Here is an 18,729-nt window from a genome sequence, read left to right on the forward strand (position 1 = left end):
CAACACCTTCTACATTGTTAGGATCTGCAAGCACAACAAAATTATCACCCATATATGGCAAAATACAAACCATTAAATTATAAAGTGCATGGTAGAGTGTAAAAAGAATTCATATTGAATTAAAATTTAAACAAAGTACATGAAAAATCGTAAGTATATTTAAATAAAGTGCAAGTGTACCTTACACAACTAAATCAGAAACACGTTCATAATCAGCTAAATCTATAGGATCATGAATATCTAAAATGTCACTATCTTCAAAAGGAGGCACTATGACAAATTGTTTCATCTTCCATTATGAAGCAAATTCATCTCTAATGTTCTGACATTGTTGAATATTTGCATTGTTTTCAATGCAATCAACACAAAAACATGATATTTATCTAACCTAAATCACAAGAGGTTTGCTATGTCCTATAGTCATCACTTGATGCAAACTTCTAATGCCATTAATTGATTGGCAATTATGATCGATCAAAATCTATAACTTCCCCAAAATAGCATTTTTTGTATGTTGTGTCATGTGCACCAAAATGATTTTTGCACCATTCTACTATCTCACTTGAATTTCATATGTTGTTACCTCCAAGTTTATATTGGTGAAGTGCACGCCATCATGTTCTCCTTTTCCATGTCCACTCTAAAAAAAGTTCCACAAAAACTTTTGACCACATTTAGCATGTACCTGTTGTTAGATAGCTCAGATAATCAGAGGACAATTCAGAGGGGGGGTGAATCAGTTGTCAATAGATTATAGAACTTTAAGAATTAAAACCTTATTACTAGAATACATACCAGAACAATAGATATAATACTTAAGCACAAATATAAACCACAGAACATTTACCAACCATCCATAAAATATAACATTGAGAGTGTCATAGGACACACAACATCCTCATTGGATGTTGCGTTGACTAGAGTCGGAATTCCGAGGGAACCCAGGACTCTTCCAACGGTGGCCATGACCGCTCATCTGGCAAGAGAATGTCATCGGGCATACAACATCCTCATTGGATGTTTCCTAGGTGGACGTTGGAATTCTGACGACACCGGGAACTCTTCCGATGGTAGCCATGACCGCTGATCCAACAAGAGAATGTCGATGGGCATACAACATCCTCGTCAGATGTTTCTTGGGTGGACGTCAGAATTCTGACACCTATCCGACAAGAGAATGCCATACGACATACAACATGCTCGTCGGATGTTTCCTTGACTGGCATCGGAATTCTGATGGCACCCAGGACTCTTCCGACAGTGACCATGACCACTCATTCGGCAGGAGAATTCCATTGGCCATACAACATCCTTGTCGGATGTTTCCTGGGTGCACATTAGATTTCCGACACCTATCCGATGAGAGAATGCCATCAAACATACAACATCATCATTGTATGTTTCTTTGACTGTTGTCGAAATTCCCATGGCACCCAGGGCTCTTCTGATGGTAGCCATGATGGCTCGTCTGGCGAGAGAATGTCATCGGTCATACAGCATCCTCGTCGAATGTTTCCTGGGTGGACATCAGAATTACGACAACACCCAGGACTCTTCCAACAGCGGCCATGACCCCTCATCTGACAAGAGAATGTTTCCTGGGTGGAAGTCAGAATTTTGACACCTTTTCGACGAGAGAATGTCATAGGACATACAACATCCTCATCAGATGTTTCATTCACTGGCATCAAAATTTTTATATGATAACCTCTTGTTGAGTGTAGAAAAGATCAAGGAAGCAATTTAGCTGAAAATGCTCCTGGAATCCTTTGGGAAGGCCTCAGGCCAAATTATGAACAAAGAAAAATAAAAAATTAAATTCTTCTCCACCCCTGCCCCCTTAGAGGCTAAGATCCTAATAATTTAGAATAGTAAAAGAGGAATTCTTCCCTATATTGACTTGGGCATCCCAATTAACAAAGGATTGAGGAACTCAAAAATTTGGGATCCTCTGAAGTTAAAGCTGGATCAGAATATTAACTCTTGGAAAGGGAAATGGTGCTCATGGGCTAGTAGGATGGTAATGCTCCAAGTAGTTATTTCTACTCTACCCATCTACCTTTTATCCTTTTTATCCCTCACTACTAGTGCAAATTCCTTCATAATTGAAAATATGAGAAATTTCTTTTGGCAAAACACTGAAGAAAAACATAAAATTTCTCTAATTGCATGGGATAAAATCATCAAACCCAAGTCCATGGGGGGTCTAGGAATTAAAAATCTTCACTTGCAGAACAAAGCCTTGGGAGCTAAACTAGTTTGTAAGTTCATTAAAGACCCCAAAGAAATATAGGTAAGGTTAATGGGAACAAAATACCTTATAGATGGGGATCCTCTAAATCTTCTAAGATATAATTCTCATCCACAGGGATCTAGGACCTAGAATTTCATTGTCACATGCAAAAATTTAATTGCAAACTCTTTGTCTTGGGATATCCACAATGGATCCTCTAGCATTTTCTGGGAAGACTCATGGAGAGGATATCCAAGCATTGACAACTCTCTCAATATTCCACTAGCTAAGCATTGGCTTCAACAACATTCGGGATCTCGAGTTAGTAATTATTTGGTTTTGGACAAGGCTAGTAGAATGCAAGGATGGAGTTGGAAGAAATTGGAGGGATTGCCTATTCCTACTATTGAAATCAACCAGCTATCGGAGCTCATTAAAGTAATAAATATTAATCCTAGAAGAGGGAAAGATTCTCTTATATGGGCTTGTTCTAAAATAGGACAATATAATGCCTAAGATGGCTATAGGATTCTAGCAAACTTTGGGAATCAAGAGGAACAGGATATTCCACTAAAACTATTTTAGAGTAGCAAGATTATCCCAAAAGCAGGAATCTTTCCATGGTTGGCTTTCAAAAAGAGGATCCTCACAGCAGAAAGATTCACTAAAATGGGCTATGAAGGGCCCTCGAGATGCATTTTGTCCAAAGCTCAAGGAGAAATAGTAGACAATCTCCTTTTAAACTACCCATTTGCCTCAAAATATTGGCAATGGTTTTTTACAAAACTTGGGTCTATAACAACCCTCCCTAATGATATAATCACTCTTTTTCAATGTTGGCCACTTACTTCCAAGGAAAGCACTTTAAGTCATATTTTGGAAATCTCTCCTTCTTGCCTTGTTTGGGAAATCTGGAAAGAAAGGAATTGAAGTCTTTTTTATGACAAAGCAAGAATATTTGAATCAGTTTTATCCTCAATTGAAACATCAATCGTTGAGGTAGTAAATTGCAAACTAGCCTTCTCAATAGATTCTAGCAAAAGAATTTCTACTTGGGGTGACAGTATAAGAAAAAAATGGCAAGGGATCAAGATTCCTCCTTCCTTTGGGAGAAAACCTAGTGCAAGAAAGGATGGTATATGGTCTCCCTGTAAACAGGGTTGGTTCAAGCTAAAATTTGATGGATCCTCCAAAGTAAATCCAGGTGCTTCAAGTATAGGATATGTGGTTAGAGATCATATAGGAATAGTAATTGGAAAGATGGCCATGCCACTGCCACCAGATACTAACAACATAACAGAATACAAAGCTTTGCTCCTAGGCTTACTTGATTGCCACAAACATGGGATAAGAAACCTCATAGTAGAGGGAGATTTAGATATAGCAATCAATGCAATTAAATTGAGAAGAACCCCAAACTAGTGGGTACAGGTGATTTTGGACAGCATAACTGATATTTTGATCAAATTAGAGCAATATAAGGCTAAACATGTCTACAAAGAGGGTAACACAGAAGCAGACTCTCTCAAAAACTACAGCAGAAGGCCTTTCTTTACATTGGTGGGAGAAGGACATCATTAATCATGGTTAAAGCTACAGCGAGTATATCAATAATGCTTAGTAGTGGATTCTTGTTTTCATACGTCAGACATAAAAAAATTCTGCCAGCTTGGTCTAAACGGCTATCTTTTCAAATTCAAACTTTTCCGCCAGCTTATCAAAAGTGAAATTGTCACGTCAACTATGATGTCATCTTATTTTGGCCTTTCTAAAACCGATTTTTCCCACTTTCATCCTGAAAAGACAGCCTGCAGTCCGCTGTTATTGCAAGTACGAGGCATGCGCTATCCATTGAAAAGAGCACAATTTTTTAGCCTCAAGATTTGGCATGATGCTAGACAGATATCCCTTGCCACCTTTGCAGGCGAATTAATTGCAAGGCATTTTTTATTAAATGCATGTTGAAGATGACGTTTATTAGCTTTTATTTGGCTTCCTCTGCAAGACTATCAACCGGATTCTCTCTCCAACCATCTTCAAACAAGCTAAAGCTACTATAGGTTTCTAAGCGATGTCTAGGGAGGAGTCGTTCAGGTTTATAATGAGTGTCTTCCCAACACCAATCTCATACTTTAGAGCGGATACCCCCATCTCTCTCTCTGCCTCAATCCGCCAAGTCTCTTTCAGACAAATCACAGACCTGAGATTGAAGAGGCTCCTCTTAGTTCCTGAGCTAATAGTCATCCTGGTTGTTAAGCTCATTCTTGGTAGTGGGCATATCAGCAAAGATGAATACCCCTGAGATAATACGAACATTTCATCTTGGTTTTTTTCCTCCTTGATGGACCTCAAGCTTGATAAACAGGAAGTCTGGAACCTCACCAAATGACTCTTCCTAGGTGACATCTTGCATGAATTTCAAGAAGTCCTAAACAAAGTGCGACATGATTCTGGCACTCCGTGTCCGAGTGAGAGAATCCTCTTCAATGTCCTGAGAGAGTTGATTAAATTCTATCCTTTTTAGCTAAACCTGACGGGAAAGGACTTACAAAAGCGTAAATCCTTTGCTGGCATGACCCTCAGGATTTTTAAATTGAGGTTTTTGGGGGACAATCCGAAGGACACAGGTAGGGAAGAAGAATTCCTAGACTTTGCTTGAGTAGCTAATGTGGTTGGGTTTGGGCCCATAGAATTGCCTCCCAAAATAGAAGCAGAGGGTCCCCAAGTCGTGCTTCTAGTCGAGGAAGGGGTCGTCCTCCACGAATGGGTCTCGGAAGAGGTCGTGCCCCTATGCCTCTGCCCATGCCTCAAGGAGAGGATTAAATAGATAGATTTACAGGTGGTTTGTTCTTTTTTGAGGCCGCTACAGAGCACATAGTTGGCTCTTTTTTATTTCTCTGTTAATTCTAAACTTACAAAGAAAATTTAACGTAGCATTAGACATAAATTTTAAAAAACCTTGAATAGATTTTTTGAAAAGGATAAATGAATTGTAATCAACACTCAAATCCTACTCTAAGTTTAGAGAATTTTAGGATTTTGGATGTGATTTTCTCTTTCTGTGCATACTCATGAACATAGCTTTATTTTCACAGTGTTTAGGCCCTACTGAACCATTTTAGAAAAATGTCATTTCTTGATGTAAATTCTCTTTAAAATCAATATATTATTCTAGCTTTGCCTTTTATCAACCAAGAAAAAACAAACCCAGATGCAGCAATTACTGTAGATAAGATTCTTAGAGTTCTAGCAAGTCATTCCCTCCCTAGTTGTTCTGTAACCACAAGAATAGAAAGCCTGAGAGGATCTATGGTCTAACTCCTCTCCGCAAATACCATGTGCAGAACAAGGATGGCCTGTCCTTGGCACCACTGATCTTGATGAACCAAGACAAGGTGTTCATAGACACTTGGTATTATCTTAAGGATGTTGTTGTTGAAGGGAGCCAGCCATTCACCAAGGCACATGGGGTGAATGCATTTAAGTATCCTGCCAAAGACCAGAGATTCAACAGGGTTTTTAATAGGGCTATCGATGAGAACTCTACACTTATGATGGGAAGGATTCTGGAGACATATGAAGGTTTTAAGGATTTGGAGGAGCTGGTGGATGTAGGAGGTGGAGTTGGATCTACTCTTAATCTTATAGTTTCCTAGTACCCCGTATAAGCGGAGTGAATTTTTATCAGCCTCATGTTGTGGCAGCTTCTCAGTTTCCAGGTGAGTGTTATCCAATAGAATATTAGTTTACTACTGAATTCAGACCCCAAACCCATGGTTTCCAGAGATCTAGGGATACATGTAGGCAGCTAATGATTGCTTAGATTAATAGTGAAAAGAGATATGACATCTTTTAAGCTAGGATTTTGGTTGGAGTGTTTTTCCGTAGTAAAATCCCTTTTGTGATGATTTTTTTGTTTCAGGGGTTCCACATGTTGGGGGAGATATGTTCGACAGCGTACCATCTAGCCGAGCTATTTTTATGAATGTATGAGACATCTTTTCATTCCCTAGATAGTTAATCTACTTGTTTAAATAGCTCATTAAGATTTTTGCCAACTATTTATTTATTTTTATTATGTTTATTGAACTCGTTCATTTCTGGAAAAAGGTATACTTAGCTATCCCAGTGATTCTGCTTTATAATTCTCTTCAGATGCAATTTTGCAGGAAATCTTCTATGAATCATACATTTTTGGTTCATATTTTCTTTATATTAATTCTTTATATTAAGATTTGATTGTGGTAATTTTTTTATGTTTCAGATCAAATTTTATGATCTATAGTTTGATTTTTGGCACTTTTCCATTCTTTTGCTTTCTTCTTCTTGAGAATGGATTTTGAAATTTGACCCAGAACTTAAGAAAAGCTCAGAATCAAATAGAAGACTGGAAATTATGTCTGTGATTATGCAATATTGTTGGAAAACCCAGATCAGCTGAAGGCAGATATTGGCCGTAGTTCTTGCTCTAGAGACCTCTTCCTATGCCAAGCAAACATTTCATGTAGATCTTTGCATGTTGGCATTCAACCCAGTTGGAAAAGAGCGTACAAAGGAGGAGTTCAAAGACCTTGCAAAAGAAACAGGATTTGCAGGAGGTGTGAAGCCAATTTGTTGTGTTAATGGAGTCTGGGTTATTGAGTTCCAGAAATGATCTCATTATTTCGAAAACGCTCCCATCAAAAGTGACTGTGCTATCCACTATTTATGTTGGCTATTAGGCATGAGTTGTGTGGTTTTTTTATAACGGTAGTAGATGAAATGGCCCCACCGGATACCTAAATATATATCTTCTTGCTTCCAAATGGTAATTAATACCGAAGTAGTTGAGCCTAATTGGCATATTGTATATTGCAATTAATTATAAGATATTATCAACATGGAAGGGGTTGAGTTTAATTAGTGTGTATGATAACATGCAATATCATTATTTTCTTATAAATAAATTGTGCTAAAGTGTATTTGGTCTTTTTAAGAATAGGGATCTTATTATTTATATAATTTGGTTGAATCTATAAAATTTATATAAAAAAGAAAAATAATTTTTTTTTAGAAATTTATTTTTAATTTAGAAGTAGCTTATGTAATTATAAAGATGGAAAATACATACCACATTTTTAAATTTTTTTTTTTCACATTTTTTCTCGATAAACATAACTTTAATTGTTTTTACTGAACATAGAGTGTGAATAATCTCCAATTTGTCTCCTCCCATTTGAACATCAACCTTGTCACATTTGAATTGCTTTCTTCCATTCATCATCAATGTTTCTACCATCAAATACTTACATCTCTCTCTCTCTCTCTCTCTCTCTCTCTCTCTCTCTCTCTCTCTCTCTCTCTCTCTCTCTCTCTCTTTTCTTATGGTCTCTCTCTCTCTCTCTCTCTCTCTCTCTCTCTCTCTCTCTCTCTCTCTCTCTCTCTCTCTTTTCTTATGGACACAATTGGAGATGTTACCATCTCCCAATTGAAACTTTTCCTTTCTCACCACAACACTTTTCCTTTTCTACCCTAAAACATTAATTCACCTCCAATGATCTAAGAAGCTTAAAAGACATCTCTCTCTCTCTCTCTCTCTCTCTCTCTCTCTCTCTCTCTCTCTCTCTCTCTCTCTCTCTCTCTCTCTCTCTCAATTGCACATCTTACCATCTCCCAATTCAAACTTTTCCTTTCTCACCACAACACTTTCCCTTTTCTACCACAAAACCTTAATTCACCTCCAATGTTCTAAGAAGCTTAAAAGACATCTCTCTCTCTCTCTCTCTCTCTCTCTCTCTCTCTCTCTCTCTCTCTCTCTCTCTCTCTCTCTCTCGTGTGCACACACATGAATCTAAGACCACATGTGAACATATGAGATATCCTCTAAGAGAGCACATCACAATTCACCATTGTTTTGAAACAATCTAAACCTGCACTTATAGGTATTTTTAGACACTTACAACATATTGTCATATATTATTGTTGAAAATACCCAAGGAATTGATTATTATAGATCCCCCAAATGTGCCTTAGGAACCAAATTTGTCCTTTTTAAACATGTTGGTATAGAGAAAAATAGGAAACTTTTGTTAGTTTTTTGAGACAACATAAATGATGATGCTAGACTTATATAGGATGTTGGTGCACTTATAAAAGATACCACAAAAGTTGTAGAGACATTATTGTACAAGACTCCAATATACTATGAGGGTGCTAGTACCCTTGAGTAGACATGACCCTACCCATATAAATAGGACCATGCAAAATCTACAACATAATTTATTTTGCTAACATCCTTAACAAATAAATATTACAATGTAAAAATTTAAATGTGACCCCAATATTAATACCTTTGTCCATCCTATTGGATCCCAAAATTGTTGCTCCACTTCTTATAACTAAAATCAACTCGTAAGGCTAGGGTTGTATTCTTGCAAGTGAAATCATCTTAGCAACAAATAATGGAGGGTTAGAGGCCAACTCTACGAGAGTATGTTATATCTCCTACAATTTGAGTTCAACTTAGATTCATGAGGGTATTCCTAAAGTAATACCTTAATAGATATTAAATTAGAGGATTTAGTAGTTTGTTATGTTTTAGATCAAAGTTTATGATCTATAGTTTGATTTCTGACACTTTTGTATTCTTTTGCTTTCTGCTTCTTGATAGAGGATTCTGAAATTTGACCCACAACTTAAGAAAAGATCAGAATGAAATAGAAGACTGGAAATTATGTCTGTGATTATCCAATATTGTTGGAAAACCTAGATCAGTTGAAGGCAGAGACAAGCCGTAGTTCTTGCAGTGGATTCCATTTTGCCAGTGGCTGCAGAGACCTCTTCCTATGCCAAAAAAACATTTCATGGAGATCTTTTCATGTTGGCATTCAACCCAGTTGGGAAAGAGCATACAGAGGAGGAGTTCAAAGACCTTACAAAAGAAACACGATTTGCAGGAGGTGTGAAGCCAATTTGTTGTGTTAATGGAGTCTGGGTTATTGAGTTCCAGAAATGCCCCCATCAAAACTGACCGTGTTATCCACTATGTATGTTGGCCATTAGGCATGAGTTGTGTGGTTGTTTGGTAATGGTACTAGTTGAAATGGCCCCAGCTGATACCCAAATATTTATCTTCTTGCTTCCAAATGGTAATTAATACCGAAGTAGTTGAGCCTAATTGGCATATTGTATATTGCAATTAATTATAAGATATTATCAACATGGAAGGGGTTGAGTTTAATTAGTGTGTATGATAATAGGCAATATCATTATTTTCTTATAAATAGATTCCGCTAAAGTGTATTTGGTCTTTTTAAGAATAGGGATCTTATTATTTATATAATTTGGTTGAATCTATAAAATTAATATAAGAAAGAAAAATAATTTTTTGTAGAAATTTCTTTTTAATTTAGAAGTAGCTTATGTAATTATAAAGATGGAAAATACATACTTAACACTTTAAAAAAAAAAAATTGACATGTTTAATCAATAAGCATAGCTTTAATTGTTTTTAATGAACATAGAGTGTGAATCATCTCCAATTTGTCTCCTCCCATTTGAACATGAACCTTGTCACATTTGAATTGCGTTCTTCCATTAGCTGTCAATATTTCTACCATTCTCTCTCTCTCTCTCTCTCTCTCTCTCTCTCTCTCTCTCTCTCTCTCTCTCTCTCTCTCTCTCCTCTCTCTCTCTCTCTCTCTCTCTCTCTCTCTCTCTCTCTATCTTATAGACACAATTGGACATCTTACCATCTCCCAATTCAAACTTTTTCTTTCTCACCACAACACTTTCCCTTTTCTACCCCAAAATCTTAATTCAACTCCAATGATCTAAGAAGCTTAAAAGACATCTCTCTCTCTCTCTCTCTCTTTGAATTGCACATCTTACCATCCCCCAATTCAAACTTTTCCTTTCTCACCACAACACTTTCCATTTTCTACCACAAAACCTTAAGTCACCTCCAATGATCTAAGAAGCTTGAAAGATATTAATCTCTCTCTCTCTCTCTCTCTCTCTCTCTCTCTCTCTCTCTCTCTCTCTCTCTCTCTCTCTCTCTCTCTCTCTCTCTCTCTCTCTCTCTCTCTCTCTCTCTCTCTTGTGCACACACATAAATCTAAGACCAAATGTGAGAATATGAGATACCCTCCAAGAGAACACATCATAATTCACCATTGTTTTGAAACAACCTAAACCTGCACCTATATGTATTTTTAGACACTTACAACATATTGCCATATATTATTGTTGAATCAAACCAATGAATTGTTTATTATAGATCCCCCAAATGTGCCTTAGGAACCAAATTTTTCATTTTTAAACATGCTGGTATATGAGTAAGTACAAAAACTTTTGTTCATTTTTTGAGTCAGCATAAATGATGATGCTAGACTTATATAGGATATTGGTGCACTTATAAAAGATACCAAAAAACTTGTAGAGACATTATTTGTACTGTATAAGACTCCAATGTAATATGAGGCTGCTAGTACCCTTGAGTAGACATTACCCTACCCATATAGATAGGACCATGCAAAATTTACAACATAATTTCTATTGCTAAGATCCTTGACAAAGAAATATTACAATGTAAAAATTTTAATGTGACCCCAATATTAATACCTTTGTCCATCCTATTGGATCCCAAAATTGTTGCTCCACTTCTTAGAACTAAAATCAACTCATAAGGCTAGGGTTGTATTCTTGCAAGTGAAATCATCTCAGCAACAGATCATGGAGGGTTAGAGGCCAACTCTACGAGAGTAGGTTATATCTCCTACATTTTGAATTCAACTTAGATTCATGAGGGTTTTCCTAGACTAATACCTTAACAGATAACAAATTTGAACAAAATGGACCATTACACTATAAAAAGAATCAAACCCAACTTGTTTACTTAGCCCTGAAGAATGTCATTGAACAAAAAATAGTTTGCTACCTCAATAACCCCTATATAGATCATAGGACTATCTAGGTGTAACCCACATAAAATGAATCCATTCTAGACTTACAGAAGATGGTTTTGCTAGCTATATATCACTAGGTTACAAATTCATAGAAATTCCTAAACCTAAACTACTCGTTGGTTACTTCATCTGATTGCCTGAGGATTTCCTATGAAATGCAAATTTCAATCTTCAAACCCTTGGATTAGTGGCCAACAAATGATATTTTAATTATAGGATTGAGTAATCTCCTACTCTTTAGGCTCTACTAAACCTAAGTGAGTATACCTTGCAATAATCAAAGTTTCCATATAGATAACTTGCAAATATTGCATATATAGTAGATATATTCCAATGAAAATATACCAAGAAAATGATTAATTGTCTTAGAATGTGGCTGCATTCTTGGTTTATCATCATCAAATTAACAATTGGGAATAAAACCTAAACTAAAGCTAATCCTACAAAATAAATTTAAAAGAGATCTTCATAGTTGAGACATTTCTGAAATAAATTTGGAACAAAGATAGATTGATGATTGATTCCTAGGGCCATGGAGTCAAATAGCATGTATATTTTATATCCAGAATTGATTTAAATCTAATCATCTAATCCAAACACTTATGCATTATACAAATGTTAATTAGATATGCACCCACAATTCTACTCAATGATCACAACACATATACTCATATTCACTACAACGTCCTTAGAGACGAATTCTCTTCTTGAAAGAAACTTATGAAATACATTACACATTCACACAAAGAGAACAAAGACAAACCAATACATCCATAATTTTTCAAAATGGTTGATACAATATCATAGATATAAACTTTTTTTGCAAATTGCATTCCATTACTTAAAAAAAATTACACTACATACAAGCTACCCATCCAAATGTCTATTCTAGAACCTTTGCCAATGATCTTGATTTCTCATTTGTAATACTAGGGAGCAACAAGCTTCAGATCAATTGGCACACTTGGCAAAATTTTATTTGATTCCGTTTGTAACTAAATATATGCTAAAATAATCTTTACATTTCTTATAAATCATAAATATTTACTCCACGTGCTAGAGGGAATTTGAAAACAAAACTGCAAAACCTGATGATGCTGATTTGACCTAACCAACTTGATGACACGAGACATTCCAACTAAAATATTAGAAAACAAAGAAAATAAAACATAACACGTAATATATTGAGAAGATTGACATATTTGAATGCATGTAGAGGATACCCCCATTTTCCTCACTCTTCAATAAACACCCATGGCCATTGGGTCTGGCAAGGGTCTTTCTTAATTGGAGTATAGTCTCTAAGTGCTCTCTCCTTCATTTTGTATAGGTTAGAAATAAATTCAGTTGTGACAAATGTTCAATATACTTTTGGTTAGCATATACACCATTGAGGCCATTGACATGCTTCATTCAAAATTCTAGTAAAGACATTTTATTCAATTTAACACTTGTATTCTCAACAACTTCTCAATAATCAGGATAATACTTGTGGCCTGTGGTAACATCTAGATAATCTCCATTTTTCACTCTTCTAGAATTTTCAAACTACTATAAATATCCTTAAGGAGTGAGGGGAAATGAGTGACTCTCATTTGATCATATCTATTTAATTCTTTGATTGAAACTTCTTATTAAACTTTCTGTGTACTTTTATCCATTTATCAACTTGTTTCACTGTATATTTTGACTTCTCTTGAACGGGATCTTGTGTGACTTCCTCTCTTTTTCATTCTAGTCTTCCTTGTAACCTCTCATGCTCTTTAATGGCCTTCTATGTTTCAACAAATAAAGTCCAAAATCTGTCAACATGTAGCAACAGTTTTTTAAATATATCATTCATTAACTCTCTGACAACATTGGCTTTTAAAGCCTTCCACTATTGAACTATCCATTCCTTTCTTTTCACTAACTTTATTACTTCTAGTTTCTAATAAGACCTCTTTGAAGTAACCTTCATTAGTCTTTTCTCAGGATCCGGTGCATCAATTATTGGCAACAGAGCAGTCCCTCAATAAGATGGCAGTATATCTCCAAACTTCATATTTTCTTCTCTTAAGTGCTCATTTTCTCTCTTATACCATGTGTTTTCTTTCACCAGTTTTTCAATATGAGCCTTCATAAATTTTGTTGCATCAAGTGGTAGGTCTGTAGACTTAAGAACGTTCATGTCTTCTAATCTATGAACAAGATATCCATATATTTGACTTGGATCCTCAATATTGAGAGGCCTCTTACATGGTGGATATAAGGCTCAAGTATACGAAGACTTATTATTAGGGTGAAATCTTGATCCAATGTAGATCAATGTAGATCTTATCTGCAACTCCAACACTCAATTTAACTTTCATGTTCTAATTGCTCCTTAAGTTGTCAAAACCTATGGCTGAGCTAATATCCCATCTAGGTAGGATTAGGACCCCTTCTTCTTACAATAATCTTCTTCCCTTTTCAGGGATCGTCTCTTTCATTTCCTTATCTACTTCATCTTTTAATTCCTTAAACACTTGTGCATACATTTCTAGGTTAATGTTCTTCACTAGTTCTCTTATTTGTTTTCCTATATACTCAAGAATCATACAGGCTTGGAATTCAGGAGAATGTACAAAAGATTCATCAAAAATAAATTTTGGGCTGGCAAGATATCTCAGATCATGAGATAGTTGGTTAGAAGTTTCAAATAACAACCTAGTTTCTAGCTTCATCTCATGGCTTGCTAAACTTCACAAAATGGATTTGTTGAAAATTACTTATAAACTTTTAAACAAATGCATTTGACATATATAAAGTGAGTCTCTACAACTGTTGAAAGATTTCAAGCTTCTACAATCCATAATGTTAGGTTTAGATCTTCCTGATAAATTGGATACAAAAGTTTCCCACCATAAAATTATGTAAACAAGTATTAAACAATCTACAATCGGTACTACATATTTTGTGGCCAAATAGTAGGATCAAATTAGATTTAAGCATTGTCCATTAGTGTGTTAGGGTGTTGGGTAATGACTTAAATCATACACATTACGCTTACACTTTTAGGCTTAAAAGTGTTAAACATTAAGAGTTGATTGACATTTTTTATGCTTAATACATGTCTAGACTTAAAAGTGTTAAACACTCAAAGTTGACTAACATTTTCTAGACTTCATATGTTGCTTAGTGTGTATGGTTTAAGACTAACCGGATGCTGGGGCACTCTACCCTGAACTAAAATCTTTCGTTCCTTAATTTGACATGGTACAATACCTTATTTGAGGCCTTTGTCAAGTTTTTTGACTAATATTGATATTAACTTGTTTTGTTATATGTAACCAGTTACACATGAAAATGGAGACATTGAAACTTTAGCATACAGGAATGATGTAAACAATTGTAGTTGTCCAGAAGTGAATTTAGTTATAAATGAAAATGGCTTTTACTCCACTTTTGCACCAGTTTTACATGAGAGAAGTAGTTGGCTACCCGAGTTGAACTTGGGTCCAAACTTGGATGATGGATTATACATAGGTGAAATTTACTTCAAGAAATATGAAGATGATGATATTTTCCATAACAATACATGTGAGGAGCCTATTCATAAAAGTAGTTTGAATACTACTTCTCATAATCTAGAGCAACCAAATGTAGAGTTAGAAACCAAACCAAATGCAGAGACAAAAACCAAGCAAGTTGAAGGTTAATTTAGAGATTTACAAGAACCTAGGAGTTGTTGTGAATCAGATTATACTGCCAACACTTTGCTAGAAGATGGTGCAATGGTTGAAAGTCCCATTAGAATTAGATAATCGATTTATGTTGATAGACTTGAAAATGTTGATGCCATGCTTGCATTGGACAAAAATTTTACCTTTGAATTAGATTCAAGTTGGGAAAATATTTTACTTGAAGATGGTACAATGATTGAAAGTCCCACTAAGATTGGATCTCCAATTGATGTCCATGAATTAGAAAATGTTGATGTTGGACATATTTTGGTGGGCAAAAATCCATGTTTGGAATCAGATTCAACTTGGGAACATATTGACTTCAATGAGGAAGATCATATTTAATTCTCTGAATAAAAATTATTTTTAAATTTCTTACATTCATAATCGATCAAAGTGTCTCTATCTCTTTTCACACCTTTCATCATAAGAAACTCATTCTTTTGTGTCCTTATTAAAAGAAATAAGTACATCAAATTTTCTTCCTCTAATTAGATGAAGAAGTCATGTTGTGTTCACATTTGGTCAACATATTCTATTTAATTATTTGTAAATATATATCAAATATATCTAGATTTTTTGAAAAATAGAGAGTGTATTAGAGGAGAGAATCCTCTCCAAGGTTACATTTTTCAAATCATAAAAAAATTAAATAAAAATTGATATCTTATGAAAATTGTAACGTTTTGACTGGCATCATATTTTCGATGGTACCCAGGACTCTTCCGATGATGGCCATGACCGCTCATCTGGCGAGAGAATGCCATCGAGCATACAACATCCTTGTCAGATGTTTCATTGACTGGAATCAGAATTTCGATGGCACCCAGGACTCTTCCGACGGTGGCCATGACCACTCATTCGGTGAGAGAATGTTGTCGGGCATACAGCATCCTCATCAAATATTTCTTGGGTGGATGTCAGAATTCTAAAGATACCTCGGACTTTTTCCAACAACGGCCATTACCGCTCATTCGACAAGAGAATTTCATTGGGCATACATCATCTTCATTGGATGTTTTCTGGGTTGACGTCAGAATTTTGACACCCATCCGACAAGAGAATGCCATAGGACATACAACATCCTTATTGGATGTTTCATTGACTAGCGTCAAAATTTGTAGATGATAACCTCTTGTTGGGTGTAGCAAAGATCAAGGAAGAAATTAAGCTGAAAATGCTCCTAGAATCCTTTGGGAAGGCCTCAAGCCAAATTATCCACAAACAAAAATAATAATAAAAATTCATCTCCACCCCTGTCCCCTTAGAGGTTAGGATCTGAATAATTTTGAACTGTAAAACTTGCATTCTTCCTTGTATTCACCTAGGCATCCCAATTAACAGAGGATTGAGGAAGTCAAAACTTTGGGATCCTGTGAAGTTAAAGATGGATCAAAATATTAAATCCTGGAAAGGGAAATGGCTCTCATGGATTCGTAGGTTGGTAATGCTCCAAGCAGTTATTTCTGCTCTACCCATCTACCTTTTATCCTTTTTATCTCTCACTGCTGATGCAAATTCCTTCATCATTAAAAAGATGAGAAACTTATTATGGCAAAACACTAAAGAAAAACATAAAATTTCTCTAATTGCATGGGATAAAATCATCAAATCCAAGTCCATGGGGGGTCTAGAAATAAAAAATATTCACTTGCAAAACAAAGCCTTGCAAGCTAAACTAGTTTGGAAGTTCATTAAATACCCTAAAGCAATATGGGTAAGGATAATGGCAACAAAATACCTTATAGATGGGGATCCTCAAAATCTTCTAAGATCGAATTCTTATCCAAAGGGATCAAGGACTTGGAATTTCATTGTCACATGCAAAAATTTAATTGCAAACTCTTTGTCTTGGGATATCCACGATGGATCCTCTAGCCTTTTCTCGGAAGACTCATGGGGAGGATATCCAAGCATTGACAACTCTCTCAATTTCCCAACAGCTAACCATTGGCTTCAATAGCATTGGGGATCTTGAGTTAGTGATTATTTGGTTTTGGACAGGGCTAGTAGAATGCAAGGATGGAGCTGGAAGCAATTCGAGGGATTGCCTATTCCTACTGTTGAAATCAACCAGCTATCAAATCTCATTAGAGAGAGAAATATTAATCCTAGAAGAGGGAAAGATTCTCTTATATGGTCTTGTTCTAAAACAGGACAATATAATGCTAAAGATGGCTATAGGGTTCTTGAAAACTTTGGGAATCAAGAGGAACAAGATATTCCACTAAAACTCAAGTAGAAAGATTCACTAAACTGGGCTATGAAGGCTCCTCAAGATGCATTTTGTGCAAAGCTCAAGCAGAAATAGTGGATTTTTCACGAGTGGAGTGATGATCATTGTTTAAAGCTTCTGAAGAATTGTCACAAGGCCTTGCCAGAGAATGGAAAAGTTATTGCAATGGATTCCATTTTACCAGTGGCTGTAGTGACCTCTTCCTATGCGAAGAAAACATTTTATGTAGATCTTTGTATGTTGGCATTGAACCTAGCTGGAAAAGAGCATACAAAGGAGTTCAAAGACCTTGCAAAAGGAACGATATTTGCAAGAAGTGTGAAGCTAATTTGTTGTGTTAATGGAGTATGGGTTATTGAGTTCCAGAAATGATCTCATTATTTCTAACACCCCCATCAAAAGTGACTGTGTTATCCACTATGTATGTGGGCCATTAGGCATGAGTTGTGTGGTTGTTTGCTAATGGTAGCAGGTGAAATGGCCGCACCTGATACCTAAAGATTTATCTTTGTGCTTCCAAATGGTAATTAATACCGAAGTAGTTGATCCTAATTAGCATATTGTATATTGCAATTAATTATAAGATATTATCAACATGGAAGGGGTTGAGTTTAATTAGTGTGTATGATAACATACAATATCATTATTTTCTTATAAATAGATTGTGCTAAAGTGTATTTGGTCTTTTTAAGAATAGGGATCTTATTATTTATATAATTTGGTTGAATCTATAAAATTTATATAAGAAAAAAAAAAAAAATTTGGGTAGAAATTTCTTTTTAATTTAGAAGTAGCTTATGTAATTATAAAGATGGAAAATACATGCTTAACACTTTTAAATTATAAATTTTTGATATTTTTTCTCAATAAGCATAACTTTAATTGTTTTTAATGAACATAGAGTGTGAATCATCTCCAATTTGTCTCCTCCCATTTGAACATGAACCTTGTCACATTTGAATTGCTTTCTTGCATTCACCGTCAATGTTTCTACCATCAAATACTCTCTCTCTCTCTCTCTCTCTCTCTCTCTCTCTCTCTCTCTTTTCTTATGGACACAATTGGACATCTTACCATCTCCAAATTGAAACTTTTCCTTTCTCACCACAACACTTTCCCTTTTCTACCACAAAACCTTAATTCACCTCCAATGATCTAAAAAGCTTAAAAGACATCTCTCTCTCTCTCTCTCTCTCTCTCTTCTTATGGACACAATTGCACATCTTACCATTTCCCAATTCAAACTTTTCCTTTCTCACCACAACACTTTCCCTTTTCTACCCCAAAACCTTAATTCACCTCTAATGATCTAAGAAGCTTAAAAGACATCTCTCTCTCTCTCTCTCTCTCTCTCTCTCTCTCTCTCTCTCTCTCTCTCTCTCTCTCTCTCTCTCTCTCTCTCTCGTGCACACACACATGAATCTAAGACCACATGTGAGCATATGATATATCCTACAAGAGAACACATCACAATTCATCATTGTTTTGAAACAACCTACACCTGCACCTATAGGTATTTTTGGACACTTACAACATATTGCCATATATTATTGTTGAATCAACCCAAGGAATTGATTATTATAGATCAGCCAAATGTGCCTTACGCACCAA

The 18,729-nt window shown here is 35.6% G+C and overlaps 1 pseudogene; it reads left to right on the forward strand.

Annotated features, from left to right (window-relative positions):
- Positions 1 to 1,076: 1,076 nt before the first annotated feature.
- Positions 1,077 to 17,490, forward strand: LOC131860334 (caffeic acid 3-O-methyltransferase-like; annotated as a pseudogene).
- Positions 17,491 to 18,729: the final 1,239 nt, after the last annotated feature.

This window comes from Cryptomeria japonica, chromosome 11 (assembly GCF_030272615.1).
Source record: "Cryptomeria japonica chromosome 11, Sugi_1.0, whole genome shotgun sequence".
NCBI lineage: Eukaryota > Viridiplantae > Streptophyta > Pinopsida > Cupressales > Cupressaceae > Cryptomeria > Cryptomeria japonica.